This window comes from Sarcophilus harrisii, chromosome 4 (assembly GCF_902635505.1).
Source record: "Sarcophilus harrisii chromosome 4, mSarHar1.11, whole genome shotgun sequence".
NCBI lineage: Eukaryota > Metazoa > Chordata > Mammalia > Dasyuromorphia > Dasyuridae > Sarcophilus > Sarcophilus harrisii.
The window spans coordinates 428,766,658-428,772,690 of NC_045429.1; positions in this window are offsets into that span (position 1 = coordinate 428,766,658).

Sequence of the window (6,033 nt, forward strand, 5' to 3'; positions counted from 1 at the left end):
TGGGGAGGAACGAACGGAAAAGCCAGCTCTCTCCTTTGTAACGACCATCTCTCTCTCTCTCTCTCTCTCTCTGATTTCACCTCAGAGACAGTCAAAAAGTATGGCGCGATCGAATGTCACGCTTCCCAGTCAGTCACTAGAAAATGTCTCTCCACCTAATATTGAAATGGTACGGTCTCCCTCCTTCCCTCCCTCCCTCGCGGGGCGTCCAGGAGGGAGAGCGCAGAGACTGAGCCACAAGGTGGCGTTCTCACACGGGAGAAGAGGAGAAGGAGGAGTCGTACGGAAGAGGCAGGATTCGGTGACCACCTGGGGAGGATCCAGCGGATGGGCCTGCCCCGAAAAAGCACTACAAAGGAAGGAATGGACAAAGTGGCTGCCTCCCGTCACACACACACACACACACACACACGTGTGCACACGCACGCACCACGCACGCACCACGCACGCACGCACGGAGCCGACTACAACGGAGCCCAAGTGACCCGTAAGCCTTCTCAGTCATTTCTAAAAAAAATAGAAATCGCCAACAGGAGACGTCCGCCTTAAGGGCTCCGTAGAATCAGGGAGCGTGTTGTTTTCTCTTTAAGGAAAAAAAAAAAAAAAAAAAAAAAAAGCAAGTTACAATGAAATAAATCGGGGTTAGAGTCAGACCCCGGGGAAATGAACACCTTAATACCCTCGTCCCTAAACAGCTCCCAGGCTTCGCGAGAGTCTGAGAACAGGAAAAGCGGGGGGAAAGATTAAATAGTGGCAAGAAATAGCATCTGTGTACTCTCTCTGGCTACAAAACACTGACTAGTACATTGTATCCTTGAAGCAAGTAACATTCATCCCATTTTATAGATAAGGAAACTAAGGCTCAGAAGATCGGTGTCATTGCCCAAGGTCGCGCAACTAGAAAGGAGGAACACTATTTGTTGGGTCTTGCGACCTCGAGTTCTTTGAAATGTGATGGGGGATCCCTGAAGGATCTCGAAATGAAAATTATTTTTATAATAATATTAAGACGCTTTGATTGCTAATAGGGTGAATAGGGATCGATATAATGCCCATAAACAAAAGCTGTTTGGCGTGTTTGGAGTTAAGTGCAAAGGAGTCCTGAATCCGGAAAGTTTTAGAGCTTCTCTTCCAGTACAATCAACGATTAAGCATTAATTAAGCATCTATCATGTGCTAAGCACTGCTGGGGGTTATATGAAACAAGTCCCTGTTCACTCATTCAATATTAGTTCATTCAGTTAAGATCTTGTTAAGCAAAAACCGTGCACTAGGCGCACGGGTTGGGGATACCCAAAAAAAAATAAAAATAAAAATAAAAAGAGCTTACCCTCTAGTGGAGGGAAAAATATGAAAACAAATATATGCAAAGCAATATAGATTCAGAATAAATAGATAAATAGGAAATAATCCTGGAACTGGGAGTTAGAGAGACTTCTTGTAGAAAGTGATATTTTAGTTGGTACTTAAAGGAATTCAGAGAGAGGTTCAGAAGTTAGAGGGAAGGACAGAAAGCATCATGCTACAATCTGTTTGTCCAGTAATCTGTCTTTCCATGGGGTCCATTGTCATTCTGAGTATTTGCTTTGGATTCAAGAAGATCTGAGATCAAAGATAAAATCAGATCTTCCCTAGTTAGGTAACTCAAAGAAATCACTTCACTTTCCTCTGCCTCAGTTTCCTCATCTGTAAAATAGGGGTAATGATAGCACCTACTTTCCAGAGCTGTCATGAGGATCAAATGAGACAATACTTATAAAGTTCTTTGCTAACATTCAAGGACTACATAAATGCTGGCTTATTTAAAAAAAAAAAAATCTTCCAGTATTATTTTATTCTATGACTTGCACCTATAGGCTATTTCTATGGATTTGTGATCTCAACACTGGAAGGCATTTCATACACTCAAAATCTTTCTACATGCTCTCCTCCTATATGACTCTCACCTATAGCCTCCTATAAATGTTCCACAAATGGATTGCAGACTTCTGAGGACTTTCTTTTAGCCAATAATCAATAGTCAATACAGATTTATTAATGATCTATTATGTGCCTGGCACTGTGCTTAGTGCTGAGGAGAGACAGAGACAGAGACAGACAGAGACAGAGAAATGGAGGGAGGGAGGGAAGGAGGGAGAGAAGATGCAGGGAGGGAAAAGGGAGAGAGGGAAGGAGGGAGGGAAAAGGGAAAGAAGGAAGGAAGGAAGAAAAAGGGAGAGAAGGAAGGAGGGAAGGAAAAGGGAGAGAAAGAAGGAGGGAAGGAAAAGGGAGGGAGGGAGGGAGAGAAAGAGGGAGGGAGGAAGGGAGAGATGGAGGGAGACCATGCCCTCAAAGAGTTTACAATCTAAAGGCAAAAGACAGCAGAGATGTGAATAGGACATATCTAGTGACATCAGAGAGGGGGGTTAGTGAAGAAGCCAAATAAATCCAAAATGAGTGCAGATGGGAAGAAAATGAAGAGATATCTGAGGAATGTCATCTCTCCTGCTTCTCCACCTTAAATGGAAGTTGAAGAGTTCATGGCTACACCCTCTAATCAGAGGAGCAGAGACTACAGATAAAGTGTGAATAACCAAGATTGAATTTTTCAAGATGAGTTTCCTGGGGCACAGAAGAGAAGCCAATGAAATGCAAAAGGAGTTCATCCAGGTGGAAAATGAAGAGATATCTCTAGGTATCTTGGTATTTGGATGTCAATGGAGTACAGACTGTGCTGTCCATCTGCTATGCCTTTCTCTTTCTACCTCCTTTTCTAAGGCACACAATTCTTTGATGATCTATTTATACTATGCTTTTTGTACACAATGTAACATGTTAAAACCCATTTATTCATGCCCATCAGATGTCTCTATATTGCCCTTTGGGTTATGGGAAATTTAGAATCCTTAGAGATTATAAAACTCCAATACGTACAGCCACATAGAATCTTGGAAACCATGTTGATTTTTAAAATGTGTGTGTGTGTGTGTGTATGTATGTGTTTCAAGAAAAAGCTTGGGATCATTAAAGACACTGAATGATTTCTCGAAAGCAATCTGGCCCACTTACTCCCTTCTATTAAATTCTGGGTCCTGTCCATCATAATTCTGTTTCCGTCTGCTTCCAGATAAATCAATCAGCAAGCATCTATGAAAAGAAGGAAATAAATATTTATAAAGAACCTATTATATGCCAGGTATTATGCTAAGTGCTTTACAAATATCTTATTTGGACCTCACAACAACCCAGTAAGGTGAGTCCTATTACACTCCCCATTTGATAAATGAAAAAACTGGGGCAAGCACAAGTTAGTTGACTTGACCAAGGTCATATACCTAGAAAGTGTCTGAAGCTGGATGTACATGAAGGTCTTCCTGACTCCAGGCTCAGCCCACTCTCCACTACACCTGCTGTAGGTGCTAGGTCCTCAGTGTTGAAGATACGAATAAAAAGTTCAGGCATTAAAGAAGCCAGATTGTGAAGGGTTTGAAGAACCAAAAAGAGGAATTTGTATTTTATTCTAAAGGCAAGGAAAAAAAATTCCAAATTATCTGATTCTTTTCTACCACAATCAACACCATCTCCTCTTGTTTACTTTTTTGGTATCATTTGCTGTATTGTTATTTATTTTTTATATCAAATTCAAAATTATCTCCCTTCCCCTGACTCTTCCCCTACTCACTGAGAAGGAAAGCAATATAATACCTCTTATACATGGGAAATCATGCAAAACATTTCCTTCACTTATTATATTGTTGAATATGGAGTTTGCTAGTATTGTGGTGAATGTCCCAAATAGAGTCCAGACAGAAGAAAATTTCTAGTAGATGGTGAGGTTCTTTACTGTACCAATTCAAAGAGTCAGTGTGGTATATAGTAGATAGTCTGCCATAAAGTCTTGAAGACCTGTCTTTAAGATTCACCTATGACACTGGCTGTGTGACTCTAACCAAATTACTTGATCTCTTAATGCTGTAGATTACATTTTTTATATAATAGCTTTTTTATTTTCAAAATACATGCAAAGATAGTTTTCAACACTCACCTTTGCAAAACCTTGTGCTCCAAATTTTTCTTCCTCCCTTTCCCCCAACCCCCTCCCCAGACAGTAGATAATTCAATATATGTTAAATGTGAAATCCTCCTATACATATTTCCACATTTATCATGCTTACAAGAAAAATCAAATCAAAAAGAAAAAAATGAGAAAGAAAAAAAATCAAGCAAACAACAACAAAAAGAATAAAAATACTATGTTGTGATCCACACTCAGTCCCCATAGTACTCTCTCTGGATGCAGATGGCTCTCTCCACACAAGTCTATTGGAACTGATTTGAATCACTTCATTGTTGAAAAGAGCCACATCCATCAGAGTTGATCATTGCATAATGTTTTTGTAGCTGTGTACAATGTTCTCTTGGTTCTACTCACTTCACTCAGTATCAGTTCATGTATCGTAGATAACTCTTTAAGGTGCAGAACTGTATTGATAGAGGGTTTTCCCCACTAGTTGAGCTCACCACATTGTTTAAATGTCAAATGCATGCTTGCCAAATAGATTATTTTTTGGAGAATTCACATAGGATAGATGCTCACAAGGTCAGAAAAAAAAAAAGTGATACAAAGACATTCCTAGGGTCTCTCTTAAGAATTTTAGAATTGATTGTATGGCATGGGAGACACTGGCATAGGACTGCGCAGCGTGACGTGCCCTCATCAGACAAAGTGCTGTGCTTTATGAGCAAAGCAGAATTGAATTAACCCAAAAGAAATGTGAGATACACAAAATTAAAGAAGCTACCCCAAATGTTCATAGGGACTATTTGTGTCCAATCTGTGGCAAAGCATTCTAAGCTGATATTGGTCTGATCAGCTACATTTGGACATACTGTAACTTGATTCTAACACAGTGATGTCATTTTGGTCCTCTTTGAGAACAAAGAACAAACTAATCACATAGTATTCCCTTAAACACACCCTTATATTCTAGCCAAACTGAGGTGTTTGCTGTTTCTTATACAACTCTCTTTGGGATTGTCTTTGAACTAGGCATTGGAACAGTCCTTGAGGACAAGCTGTTTTTTTGTCTTTTCTATCCCCAAACAACAATGTCTGACACAATGGGCACTTACTAAATGCTGGAACTTTTTGTTGCCCCTCCTCCCATTTCTGAATGGGGGACTTGCAGCTTCCACTCAGTGTCTAGCTCTTTCCTCAACTTTTTCTTTTCCTTACCTCTACCCTTTAAATATACATTCCTCAGATGCATTTTTTTAATACATAATTTGTATTTGTACATGGATCTGTTTAACAACTTTTCTTTTTAGGAGGAGGGAGAATCAAGAAAAGAATGTGATATAATAACCAAAAGAGCAAGTGACCATTTTTTGTTTAATTTAAGCACAACTTTAGGTGTCACAACATTTTTTTAAACGCTGGTGATTTGATGAATTCTTTCTCTAGGATCTACTCCTATAGTCACTTGAAAGAATAGAAACTATAGAATTAACTTCAGGGTATACAGAATTTCATCAATCTGCCTGGATTTCATTCAGATGCCCTGGAGTTTTGTTCTATGAGAAAAGTCAATGGTTCAATGATTCTAGGCTGGAATTCATTGCAGTAAGGCTTAAAGGGTCTAGACTTCATTAATTAAGCTCACTAATTGATGTGTCTTTGTATCCATGAAGCCTAGCACTATGTCTGGCACATAGTATGTACTTAAGAAATTTTTAGTTGTTGATTGAAAATCCTAATTCTGCCACTTACTACCTTGGACAAATCACCATTTGGGCTTCAATTTATTCTATCCATCTAATAATAAGATATACATATCTATCTAATAAAAGATATACATATACATATAACAAAAAGCTAAGTGATTTCAAAAGTCCCTTCTAGCTCTGAATCTATGATTTAATTTTCATTTTTCCTTTTTTGTAAATTTTTTTTACTTTAAACTTAAACCCAAAATGAGAAAAGAAATAAAAAAAAATTTCTGTACACAACAGACCATAAGAGAAAATCCAATATAAAACAAATTTCTATTTCAA